The sequence below is a fragment of the Triticum dicoccoides genome, chromosome 4A (assembly GCF_002162155.2).
Source record: "Triticum dicoccoides isolate Atlit2015 ecotype Zavitan chromosome 4A, WEW_v2.0, whole genome shotgun sequence".
NCBI lineage: Eukaryota > Viridiplantae > Streptophyta > Magnoliopsida > Poales > Poaceae > Triticum > Triticum dicoccoides.
The window spans coordinates 697008209-697022839 of record NC_041386.1 but is presented as its reverse complement, the minus strand read 5'-3'; positions in this window follow the sequence as shown (position 1 = coordinate 697022839).

Below are 14631 nucleotides of genomic sequence, written 5' to 3'. Positions count from 1 at the left end.
TTTAAAATGTCGTCGTCGAAAGGGGTTAAAACCGTCTGTATAGCACGTCTCTCCACCAGTGATCTTACGAAAGCAGGTTAGAATCCTCTAATCGTTCGTCCTTGATTTTATATTACATGACTTCTAGGGTTTTGAAACAAAGCTAAGTTACGTTTGTCCATCATCAAGTATGATTATTCAAATTTTCTAGATTAACTTTGCGGGTTGTATGACACACAAGACCTAATAAAAAATCTCGAGCCCACTAAACTTCATTATACACGTGACCCTCATACAGCTCATATCTACATTCCTTTCTCGTTTGCAAAATTTCATCTTTCTTAACTATGGTGGAACCCAAAGAACTAAAGCACTTAATTAATCTATCAAGTAGCATACTCAGGAGCAGCATAGAAGGATTGTGAATTGCCTGAAATATGTATCAAAATTCCACCAAGTCATCAGTACCGGAAATACGCAAATTTAATGGAAGTAACAAGAACATCAAGTAATAGATTTCATCTACTACTTGCACAAATATTATTTTCCAATAGATCTTATCTACTTCAAAATTATATTCTGTAATACCCATACATCTTATGAATTATAGATCATAACATGCATCTATGTATAGCAAGACTTGTGATACCACTGTTAGGTAACACAATAGAAAACAAGAATTTTCTGTCCTACGCACCAGCCGAGGAACATATGAAGATGCATACAAGGTTTGATCTGATCGATACCAACTCGTAGTGGAGCGGAAGAAGAGTTGGCGCAAATTGTTAGTGCAGATCCCTGCTGTATAGAATTTACAGAACCCCAACCATGAGGATTTTCTTCCTCAAATAGTCCATCAGACAACCCCTCAAATAGAAGAACAATTGTGCGATCTCTCTACTCGGTTGCACACATATGATGTCACCTACCCAGTGGCGCTTCACTGTGCAAAACTAATCACTACCGGAGATTAGTACTCCTTTTGGTAAAACGAAACTATTTCGTGCAGGGAGAGGGAGAGGCAGATCATGGCATACCATTTGTGTTAGAAATTGAGATGAAATGGTGAGCCCCTCTCGACCACTATTTATAGTGGAGCGGGAGTGGAGGACGGCTGCCCAAGGAGGGAGGGGGGCTCACTAACATTTCCCAACAAAAGGGGGAGTTTGGCCCCAAGGGGGGACCATGTCCATGGCACCCCATGTAGAGGATGCCCCCATGGCCCCCCCTCCCAACATGTATCCACTATTTTTCTCCCTTGGCAACCCCCAACAAGCTTCCACCAATTTGGGGCAGCCCTCGAAAGGGGGCCCCACACAAAAACAACTCCCCACGAAAAGGGGAATATTGTCCTCTGATGACCCACAAGTATAGGGGATCTATCATAGTCCTTTCGATAAGTAAGAGTGTCGAACCCAACGAGGAGCAGAAGGAAATGAGAAGTGGTTTTCAGTAAGGTATTCTCTGCAAGCACTGAAATTGTAGGTAACAGATAGTTTTGTGATAAGATTATTTGTAACGGGTAACAAGCAATGAAAGTAAATAAAGTGCATAAAGGTGGCCCAATTCTTTTTGTAGCAAAGGACAAGCCTGGGCAATTTCTTATAATGAGAAAAGTGCTCCAGAGGACACATGGGAATTATCGTCAAGCTAGTTTTCATCACACTCATATGATTCGCGTTTGGTACTTTGATTATTTGATATGTGGGTGGACCGGTGCTTGGGTACTGCCCTTTCTTGGACAAGCATCCCACTTATGATTAACCCCTATTGCAAGCGTCCGCAACTACAAAAGAAGTATTAAGGTAAACCTAACCATAGCATGAAACTAGTGGATCCAAATCAGCCCCCTACGAAGCAACGCATAAACTAGGGTTTAAGCTTCTGTCACTCTAGGAACCCATCATCTACTTATTACTTCCCAATGCCTTCCTCTAGGCCCAAATAATGGTGAAGTGTCATGTAGTCGACATTCAATAACACCACTAGAGGAGAGACAACATACATCTTATCAAAATATCGAACGAATACCAAATTCACATGACTACTAATAGCGAGAATTCACCCATGTCCTCAGGAACAAACGTAACTACTCACAAAGCATATTTCTGTTCATGATCAGAGGAGTACTAATATGCATTAAGGATATGAACATATGGTCTTCCACCAAGTAAACCAATTAGCATTAACTACAAGGAGTAATCAACACTACTAGCAACCCAAAGGTACCAATTTGTGGTTTTGATAGAAGATTGGATACAAGAGATGAACTAGGGTTTTGAGAGGAGATGGTGCTGGTGAAGATGTTGATGGAGATTGACCCCCTCCTGATGAGAGGATCGTTGGTGATGTTGATGGTGATGATTTCCCCCTCCCGGAGGGAAGTTTCCGCTGGAGCCCTAGATTGGTTCCACCAAGGTTCCGCCTCGTGGCGGTGGAGTTTCGCCCCGTAAGCTTGCTTATGATTTTTTTTCCAGGGTAAAAGCCTTCATATAGAATAAGATGGGCACCGAAGGGCCACCAGGGGGCCCTAGAGACAGGGGCGCGCCCAATTGGGGGGGCACCCTCCTGGCCAGGGTGTGGGCTCACTCTAGTATTTTATTTGCTCAATAATTCCAATTAATTCAAAAAATGACTTCCGTGCAGTTTCAGGATTTTTGGAGCTGTGCAGAATAGGTTTCCAATATTTGCTCCTTTTCTGGCCAGAATCCCAACTGTCGGCATTCTCCCTCTTCATGATAAACCTTGTAAAATAAGAGAGAATAGCCATAAGTATTGTGACATAATGTGTAATAACAACCCATAATGCAATAAATATCGATATAAAAGCATGATGCAAAATGGACATATCAACTCCCCCAAGGTTAGACCTCGCTTGTCCTCAAGTGGAAGCCGAAATCAAGAAATATGTCCACATGTTTATAGATAGAGGTGTCGATAAAAATAAAATATGGACATGAGGGCATCATGATTATTCTTATAACAGCAACATATATAGATCTTGTCATATGATTTCTCATGCTTAAGTAACAATCTATTCACAATGTCAAGTATGGTTCAAAAACTTCATTGAGAACTAACAAACTAAAATCTTAGTCATTGAAGCAATTGCAATTTATCATAACATCAGAAAGAGTCAAGAATAGAGCTTTTCAGCAAGTCCACATACTCAACTATCATATAATCTTCTACAATTGCTAACACTCACGCAATACTTATGGTTATGGAGTTTTAATCGGACACTGAGAAAGATAGGGGCTTATAGTATTGCCTCCCAACGTATTCACCTTCGGGTGATGTCAACAATAATAGTTCATGGTAACTTACATCCAATTCGATATATATATCAGGATCTTTCCAACACGAGGTGCTTGCCAAAGAATAAAATGAAAAAGGGAAAGGTGAAGATCACCTTGACTCTTGCATAAAGTAAAACACATAAAGTAAAAGAGAGGCCCTTCGCAGAGGGAAGCATAGGTTTTCATGTGCTTTTAGGGTTGGATGGACAAAATCTTAATGCAAAAGAACGTCACTTTATATTGCCACTTGTGATATGAACCTTTATTATGTAGTCCATCACTTTTATTACTTCCATATCACACGATCGTTTAAAGCTTATTTTCTCTGCACAAATAAGTCATACATATTTAGAGAGCAATTTTTATTGCTTGCAGCATGAAAACTTACTTGAAGGATCTTACTCAATCCATAGGTAGGTATGGTGGACTCTCATGGCAAAACTGGGTTTAAGGATATTTGGAAGCACAAGTAGTATCTCTACTTGGTGCAAGGAATTTGGCTAGCATGAGGGGGAAAGGAAAGCTCAACATGTTTGGAAGATCCATGACAATATACTTTAACTGAGATGTGAGAAAACATAAACCATTACGTTGTCTTCCTTGTCCAACATCAACTCTTTAGCATGTCATACTTAATGAGTGCTCACAATCATAAAAGATGTCCAAGATAGTATATTTATATGTGAAAACCTCTATTTCCTTGTTACTTCCTATTAATTGCAGCGATGACCAAAACTACGTTTGTCAACCCTCAACAACTTTTATGCCTCATACTTTTTATATGTGAAGTCATTACTATCCATAAGATCAATATGAACTCTTTTATTCTTTTTATTCTTTCTATTTTCTCAAGATCATAGCAAGACAACAAAGCCCTTGACTCAACACTAATCTTTATTATATAGCTCACGGACTCGATTACATGAAGAGATCACAAAGCAAAACTCAAAACTACTTCATACCAAAACTTTATCTACTAGATCAAGATATTACTAAAGGGATCGAACTAAGTAAAACGGAAAAGATAGGAGTGTGATGGTGATACGATATCGGGGCACCGATCCCCCAAGCTTGGCAGTTGCCAAGGGGAGTGCCCATACCGATGTGATTATGTCCTCGGAGGTGGTGAAGAAGTTGTTGGCGTAGACTTATTCCTCAATTTACACTTGAGGATAGTATTTTGCTCCTTTAGATCATCGATCTCCTGCTCAAGGGTTAATATTATTTTGCATAGTTCCTGTTTGTTTTCCTGCAAGAGATGAAAAGGGATAAACTCGATCTTTGGCTTCTTTGCACTATCAGGGAGGCTTGACTTTTTAAAATCCACATGCATGTCCCCGGGTTGAGGTAACGGGACTTCATCCTCATCTAAGATAGTCTCTTACTTTCCCTTAGGCTCGCAGTCTTCCTCTTCTTCAATGGTCCAGCCAGAATGCTCCAAGTCCCCGTAGACCTTAGGGTCAGCAAGATAATCAGCCACATAGCTTTCTCCTTCTGAATCGTGAGATGACATATTGCTCTAATCTGCGGAAGAAACTACTTGAAACAAAGACAAAAGATTTTTGCGTGATACGGTGGTCAAAACCTTCGGTAGATTATATAATGAATTTTTACCGACCGAAAGAAGTAACATGCAAGAAAACAGAGTTCGGGAGGCACACGAGGTGCCCATGAGACAGGGGACGCGCCCAGTAGGGGGGGGGGGGGTGCCCTCCACCCTCGTGGAGGACTCGTGTCCTTCCCGTATTACTTCTTGCTTTCCAAAATTCTTAAATATTCCAAAACGGAGAAAAATTGCCATTAGAATCGTTTTGGAGTCGGTTTACTTACCATACCACATACCTATTCCATTTCGGAGTCTGAAACGTTCTGGAAAGTGCCCCATATGTATTCCTCTGGGGTTACGGTTTCAATAATATTAGTTTCAACATTTATAGGATTACCTGAGATATAATGTTTGATTCTTTGACCGTTCACCAGCTTCATGTTTGTGTCTTCGAAGTTGTTGATTTTTATGGCACCGGAACGATAGACCTCCTCGATAACGTAAGGACCTTCCTATTTAGAGAGAAGTTTTCCTACAAAAAATCTTAAACGAGAGTTGAATAGAAACACATAATCACCTATGTTAAATTCTCGCTTTTTTATTCTTTTGTCATGCCATCTTTTAACTTTTTCCTTGAATAGCTTGGCATTCTCGAAGGCCTGGGTTTTTCATTCATCAAGTGAGCTAATATCAAATAACCTCTTCTCACCGGCAAGTTTGAAATCATAGTTGAGCTCTTTAATAGCCCAATATGCTTTATGTTCAAGTTCGAGAGGTAAGTGACATGCTTTTCCATAAACCATCTTATACGGAGACTTACCCATAGGATTCTTGTATGCAGTTCTATAGGCCCATAATGCATCATCGAGTTTATTGGACCAATTCTTCCTAGATCTATTTACAGTCTATTGCAAAATTAATTTGTGATCTCTATTACCCAACTCTACTTGACCACTAGACTGTCGGTGATAAGGAGATGCAATTCTATGATTAACATCATACTTAGCAATCATTTTACGAAAAGCACCATGAATAAAATGTGAACCACCATCAGTCATAAGATATCTAGGGACTCCAAACCTCAGAAAAATAACTTCTTTAAGCATCTTAATGGAGGTGTTATGATTAGCACTACTAATTGGAATAGCTTCTACCCACTTAGTAACGTAATCAACAGCAACTAAAATATGTGTATATCCATTAGAGGCAGGAAAAGTTCCCATGTAGTCAAAGCCCCAAACATCAAATGGTTCAATAACAAGAGAATAATTCATAGGAATTTCTTGACGTCTACTAATATTACCAATTCTTTGACATTCATCACAAGACAAGAGAAAGTTACGAGCATCTTTGAAGAGAGTAGGCCAATAAAAACCAGATTGCAATACCTTATTTGCAGTTATATCTCCAGCGTGGTATCCTCCATATGGTTCGGAGTAACACTTGCGTAGGACCTGTTCCTGTTCATGCTCAGGTACACAACGTCTAATAACACCATCTACTCCTTCTTTATAAAGGTGTGGGTCATCCCAAAAGTAATGTCTTAAATCATAGAAGAACTTTTTCTTTTGCTGGTATGTGAAACTAGGTGGTATAAATTTAGCAACAATGTAATTAGCATAATCAGCATACCATGGAGCAGTATGAGAAGCATTAATGACCGCAAATTGTTCATCAGGAAAGCTATCATCAATAGGTAGTGTGTCATCAAGAACATTCTCTAACCTAGACAAGTTGTCTGCAACGGGGTTCTCAGCTCCCTTTCTATCAATAATGTGGAAATCAAATTCTTGGAGCAAGAGAACCCATCTAATAAGTCAAGGTTTAGCATCTTTCTTTTCCATAATATATTTAATAGCAGCATGATCGATGTGAATAGTAACTTTAGAATCAACAATATAAGGTCTGAACTTATCACATGCAAATACAACTGCTAAGAATTCTTTTTTAGTAGTAGCATAATTTCTCTAGGCAGTATCAAGAGTTTTACCAGCATACTGGATAACATTCAATTTCTTATCAACTCTTTGCCCTAGAACATCACCTACATCATAACCAATAGCATCACACATAATTTCAAAGGATAAGTTCCAATCAGGTGGCTGAACAATAGGTGCAGTGATCAAAGCTTTCTTAAGTATTTCAAATGCTTCTACACAATCATCATCAAAGAAAAAAGGAATATCTTTTTGCAATAAATAAGTCAGAGGCCTAGAGATTTTAGAAAAGTCCTTAATGAACCTCCTATAAAAACCGGCATGACCAAGGAAACTTCTTATACCTTTTATTTCCTTGGGACATGGCATCTTTTCAATAGCATCAACTTTAGCTCTATCAACTTCAATACCTCTGTCAGAAATCTTATGCCCCAAGACAATGCCTTCATTAACCATAAAGTGACGCTTTTCCCAATTCAAGACGAGGCTAGTGTCTTCACATCTATGCAAAACTCGATCAAGGTTGATCAAGCAATCATCAAAAGAGGATCCATAAACAGAGAAATCATCAATGAATACCTCACAAATCTTTTCACAAAAGTCAGAGAATATAGCCATCATGCATCTTTGAAAGGTAGCAGGTGCATTACATAAACCAAAAGGCATACGTCTATATGCAAAAGTACCGAAAGGGCAAGTAAAAGTAGTTTTTGATTGATCCTCCGCTGAGACAAGTATTTGAGAGAAACCAGAATAACCATCTAGAAAGCAGAAATGTGTATGTTTGGATAGTCTTTCTAGCATTTGATCAATAGAAAGGTAAAGGGTAATGATCTTTCTTAGTAGCTTTGTTTAATTTACGGAAATCAATTACCATCCTATAACATGTAATAATTCTTTGTGGGATTAATTCATCTTTATCATTAAGGACAACGGTAATACCTCCCTTTTTAGTCACGCAATGGACAGGACTTACCCAATCACTATCAGCAACGGGATAAATTATACCTTCCTCAAGGAGCTTTAGTATCTCCTTTCTTACCACTTCTTTCATCTTAGGATTTAACCGTTGTAGAGGATCTCTAACTAGTTTGGCATCTTTCTCCAATTTAATTTTGTGTTGACATAGAGTGGGACTAATGCCCTTAAGATCATCCAGAGTATATCCAATAGCAGCACGGTGCTTCTTCAGAGTTTTCAATAATCTTTCCTCTTCCTGCTCTGAAAGGTTAGCACTAATAATAACAGGATATATCTTCTTTTCATGAAGATAAGCATATTTAAGATTATCAGGTAATGGTTTGAGCTCAAACACGGGATCACCCTTGGGTGGAGGGGGATCCCCTAGGATTTCAACATGTAAGTTGTGTTTCAGAATAGGACCCTGTTGAAGGAATACTTCATCTATTTCCCTTCTTTCATTCATAAACATATCATTTTCATGGTCTAGAAAATATTGTTCTAGCGGATCAGTAGGAGGCACGGCAATAGAAGCAAGACCTACAATCTCATCCTTACTAGGTGATTCTTTATCACGGGGTTGTCTACGAAACTTAGCAAAATTAAACTCATGAGACATATCCCCTAACACAATTGTAACAATATCCTTTTCGCAATCAATCCTAGGATTAACAGTATTCAAAAAGGGTCTACCAAATATAATGGGACAAAAGTCATCTTGTGGGGAACCGAGAACAAGAAAATCAGCAGGATATTTAACTTTCCCACACAAGACATCAACATCTCTAACAATCCCAACTGGTTTAATGGTATCCCTATTGGCAAGCTTAATTGTAACATCAATATCTTCTAACTCAACGGGTGCAATATCATGCATAGTTTCTTTATATAAGGAAAAGGGTATTGCACTAGCACTAGCACCCATATCACATAAGCCATGATTACAATGATCTCCTATTTTAACAGAAATAACAGGCATGCCTACAACAGGTCTATGTATTTTAGGATCGGGTCTAGCAATATTAGCAGTTTCACCACAGAAGTAAATAACATGCCCATCTATATTATCATCCAAGAGATCTTTAACCATAGCAATACTAGGTTCTAGTATTACTCTTATGAACAACATTTGAAGCTTTAGCATGATCCTTTATCCTAACAGGAAAAGGTGGTTTCTCAACATAAGTAGTAGGAACAATAGGATCATTATAAGTGATAGTCTTTTCTTCATCTGTAATAGGTGCAACTACCTTTACTTTAGTGGGAGGTTTATATTTAAACCACTTCTCCTTAGGGAGATCAACGTGAGCAGCAAAAGATTCACAAAAAGCAGCTACTATCTCAGAGTCAAGACCATATTTAGCGTAAATCCACGAAAAGCATCAGTATCCATAAAGATTTAACACAATCAAACTTAGGTGTTATAACTGACTCCTTACCATCGTTGGAACCCCAATCTTCAGAGTTGCGTTTAATTCTTTCCAATAAGTCCCACTTGAATTCAGTCATCTTCAGCATATAAGAACCAGCACAGGAAGTATCGAGCATGGTGCGATCATTGAGAGAAAGCCGAGCATAAAAATTTTGAATAATCATTTCTCTTGAGATCTCATGATTGGGGCATAAATATAACATTGACTTAAGCCTCCCCCAAGCTTGAGCGATGCTTTCTCCTTCACGAGGCCAGAAATTATATATGTAATTACGATCACGATGAATAAGATGCATAGGATAGAACTTCTGGTGAAATTCCAACTTCAATCGTTTATAGTTCCAAGATCCCGTATCATCACATAGCCTATACCATGTCAGTGCATCTCCCTTCAAAGATAAAGGTAAGACCTTCCTCTTAACAACATCATCGGGAATACCTGCAAGCTTAAATAATCCACAGACCTCATCTAGAAAGATAAGGTGTAAATCGGGATGCAATGTTCCATCTCCTGCAAAGGGATTAGCTAGCAGTTTCTCTATCATACCCCAAGGAATCTCAAAGTAAACATTTTCAGTAGGTTCATTAGGTTGAGGATCAACTCTTTGCTCTACTGGTCGGGCCAAAGATGTCCCAAATAAGCCCCTCACAGGATTAGTTTCCATAGTAACAAGTGACAGAAAATTTCAGCACACTATATAAATGTTTCCTTACCAAGTTCCACTCACCAAAGGCGCTTCACTCTCCGGCAACGGCGCCAGAAAGAGTCTTGATAACCCACAAGTGTAGGGGATCTATCATACTCCTTTTGATAAGTACGAGTGTCGAAACCAACGAGGAGCAGAAGGAACTGACAAGCGGTTTTCAGTAAGGTATTCTTTGCAAGCACTGAAATTGTAGGTAACAGATAGTTTTGTGATAAGATAATTTGTAACGGGTAATAAGCAATGATAGTAAATAAAGTGCAGCAAGGTGGCCCAATCCTTTTTGTAGCAAATGACAAGCCTGGACAGTTTCTTATAATGAGAAAAGCACTCCCGGGGACACATGGGAATTATTGTCAAGCTAGTTTTCATCACGCTCATATGATTCGAGTTCGGTACATTGATAATTTGATATGTGGGTATACCGGTGCTTGGGTACTGCCCTTTCTTGGACAAGCATCCCACTTATAATTAACCCCTATTGCAAGCATCCGCAACTACAAAAGAAGTATTAAGGTAAACCGAACCATAGCATGAAACTAGTGGATCCAAATCAGCCCCTTACGAAGCAACGCATAAACTAGGGTTTAAGCTTCTATCACTCTAGCAACCCATCATCTACTTATTACTTCCCAAGGCCTTCCTCTAGGCCCAAATAATGGTGATCTGTCATGTAGTCGACGTTCACATAACACCACTAGAGGAGAGACAACATACATTTTATCAAAATATCGACCGAATACCAAATTCACATGACTACTAATAGCAAGACTTCACCCATGTCCTCAGGAACAAACGTAACTACTGACAAAGCATATTCATGTTCATGATCAGAGGAGTATTAATATGCATTAAGGATCTGAACATATGATCTTCCACCAAGTAAACCAATTAGCATTAACTACAAGGAGTAATCAACACTACTAGCAACCCACAGGTACCAATTTGTGGTTTTGATACAAGATTGGATACAAGATATGAACTAGGGTTTTGAGAGGAGATGGTGCTGGTGAAGATGTTGATGGAGCTTGACCCCCTCCCGATGAGAGGATTGTTGGTGATGACGATGGTGATGATTTCCCCCTCCCAGTGGGAAGTTTCCCCGGCAGAACAGCTCCGCCGGAGCCCTAGATTGGTTCCGCCAAGGTTCCGCCTCGTGGCGGCGGAGTTTCGTCCCGTAAGCTTGCTTATGATTTTTTTCCAGGGTAAAAGCCTTCATATAGCTGAAGATGGGCACCGGAGGGCCACCAGGGGGCCTAGGAGACAGGGGGCGCCCACAGTAGGGGGGGGGGCGCCCCCACCCTGCTGGCCGGGGTGTGGGCCCCCTCTGGTATTTTCTTCGCTCAATAATTCTTATTAATTCCAAAAATGACTTTCATGGAGTTTCAGGATTTTTGGAGCTGTGTAGAATAGGTTTCCAATATTTGCTCCTTTTCCAGCCCGAATCCTAGCTGCCGGCATTCTCCCTCTTCATGATAAAGCTTGTAAAATAAGAGAGAATAGCCATAAGTATTGTGACATAATGTGTAATAACAGCCCATAATGCAATAAATATCGATATAAAAGCATGATGCAAAATGGGCGTATCATCGCCCTTGGGGGAGCATGGTATTCTTCGTGCGCGACCTCATTACGGAAGGTCCTAGGCACCCTCCAAAATTTTTTGAACGCGTGTAGAAACTTTTCTGGCTTGATTATTTACTTGAAAACAATTTTTGGTTTCTCCAAAATACTTTCGGTTTTCTCTCTGAAACAATGTCAGTATTTCCAAACATTTTCATTGAATTTCTCTTGGACTCCTTTCCTAGTACTAAACAGATAGATGACCATTAAGAGTGTGACCCTGTAGGTTCCGGGACATATGGGCATGACCAGAACTCTTTCTGATAAATTATCAATAATGGAACCATGGACATCTATATTAAACCCTATACCCGCATGAATGGTTATTCGAGTTAACCTTTAGTTATCATGTGTTATTCGTGTTGCTTCGTCATATGGTACAAAAACCCGGTGTGAGATTTATTGGCATCATTGTTAATAAAGAACTTTTTCACTATGCAAGTTTTCTCGTTACTGGTTTTGTTGTCTTCTCTCGTTACCGTGTTTCAGCATCCGTGTGATCAAATAACACTATGTCCAGCCAGATGATGATGAGTACCATAACATCAAGAGTTCCTTATGAATATCTCTCTATCGTTGGAGGAGAAAATCGCAATCTTGAACTATCTAGACCCTTGTCATACTTTTCCATGAATCTATGAGCTATCGTAACCTTTTACGGATGACGTTTAACAAAGCACAAAGTTCATGAAACAAGTATGAAGTAACTCAAAAGTTTCTTATGTTATAAAACATTAACTTATGACAAATGGATATCATAGCATACCAACAATTGGGTCAGTTCAACACAAGTGTTCTTCTAACATTTTGTTCTCAAACTTTCACATGCACATCAGTTTTTCTCGGGCCTTCATAGCTATATGGACTCAAGGGTCATTGAAATTATAGCACAGAATATAAACATAATTATGAATAAGTAAATAAATAATAATTCCAACACATGAAAGAGTTGAAAATTATAGATAAATTTGAGACGTATCATCCTCGATCTGGCCGCATCATGTGGTTCCTTATTGGGAGCCCCTGACTGTTGGCAACATGTAGTTTTTTATTCTCGCAGGCGCTCTCACATTGTGTGCGTCGGGGAGTTGGTATCAACTGGTCATTTCCTGCTCCATCGGTGGTAGTGTTCGAGCATTTGATTACGGTGGAGCTTCAACTTATGGTGGCTACAGATGAATGGTTGTGGGTGTGGTCACGCAGAGTACTGCAGCTTGGATGCAATGTCATTGCTACTGGCTTTTCCGCACTTCCCCTGAATGCTCGGCCCCGAACATGACAATGGCCCCAATCCCCTACCCGGTTAACCTCATGTCAAATCAGTTTCTTTCTTCTTGGTTGTGCATTCTTGCTCCATGCTACGAGATTCCCTGTGCGTCATCTGTGATCCCGCTGCATTACGCGGTTCTTGCTACGCACCCCTGATCTTGACGGTGGTAGCCCCGAGCTTGTTGGAACCTTCACATTTTGTTTTTACATCATTTGTGTTGTCAACTACAATTAATCTTACTTTGCGAGTGGTGGTGACCAAGCGTTCGGTTACCAAGGTCTTAGCTCTCGGTCTTCCGCCACATCCCCTAAATGCCCTGCTTTGGACGTGACGACGACCCGCATTCAATTTTCAACTTGACCTCCACTTCAAACCATTTCCTGGTAACATGCCTAGCTGTTTTCCCTTATTGTGAGCTACTTTGTGCACCTTCTTCGATCTGCTGCATAACGGGGTTCCCTGCTGGGCTTACCTGGCCTAGGCGATAGGTTGCTTTGTCCTCACAGACGCTCTAGCATTCTGTGCATCACACATTGTGGTTTGACTACCCGTAATTTTGTTGGGCAGGTGGGTGGTGCCCGAGCGTGTGGTTAGGCCGTCGCTCTTGCTAGTGGTGACTGGTGTTGCCAGCTTTTGGGTGTGATCGTAAAGAGTGTTGCATCTTTGATGGTGTAATCTTGGACCCCAACCTTTCCAAACTTACCATGAATGCTTGGAGGAGGGGGACAAGGTGATAAAAATTTGTGCCAAACTGATGCAATGGTGATATAAAAGAAGCATTAGCATATTAAAATTATAAATACATTTGGGGCATATCTGACAACAAGAAAGGGGATGTGGTTGGGGCGCCGGGCTTTAGGAATTGTTTTTTTAAAGGTTGGTGGGAGGGTGGCATTTGTAATGTGGAATGGGAGGTGATTGGGGATGAATGATGTGAGTACCTCTAGAAATTTACAATATCATTGGTGTGCATGGCTGGGCCCACATCACGGTTATGGCTTACAACGGTGTTGTGCAAAACCGCGTGGATGCCACTCCTATAGAATCCACTACTAGTGCCATGCGGGTTGTTATGCTCACCACTTGTAACCAACTTCAAGTGGTGTGCCCTCTTTGGCACAATCCACTGATAGTTTTCCTTCTTATGAGTGGTGTGCAACTGACGATGCATGATTGATTACCATCCACAAATAAGGGTATTTGCATTAGTGTTTTGTTGATTTTAAGACAATAAGTAAATGTCTATGCATTTAAAGGATATATTTCAAATTTGAACTACAAATATATGAAAAATGCCCAAATTGTTTTAGAAAAAACATACTTGCAAGGAGAGACGTTGATCGAAGCATTTTTAAGGAGGCCTTTGAGGAGACCGGACAAGAATGATATTGCATATGCCATGAAGAGGGGGAAGAAGTGAGAGACAGAGCACCTTCACATCATATCAAAAACACAAGTTGGCACTTGAGCTTAGACGGACGGTTGTTGAAGAATACAATGTAAGGCAATAACATGACAACATAATGGCTCTCGTCCATGATGGTGGAGTTAGATAATGGTTTAAGTTTTGAGCTTTCGGGCCATGTATTGAGCTCTACTTTAGAAATTGTGGTTATGTGTCAAGCTTTGCATCAGGATTTGGTGTCATGTATCGAGCCTTGAATCATTGTACTTGAAAGTTTTGAATTGGAGATGTTGGGTGAATTTTTAATGTGTATGCAGTAGAGTATCGAATCTTGAGTTACTCTGCTAGCAAAAATTATGTGTGTAAAATGGACGGTAGAAAATATATGAGAAGTATGAGATGAAAGTAGGCGATCCCATGGAGTTGGAGATCAAAACGTAGAGCGCCGATGTGTGTGCGTGCGTGCGCGCTTGCTT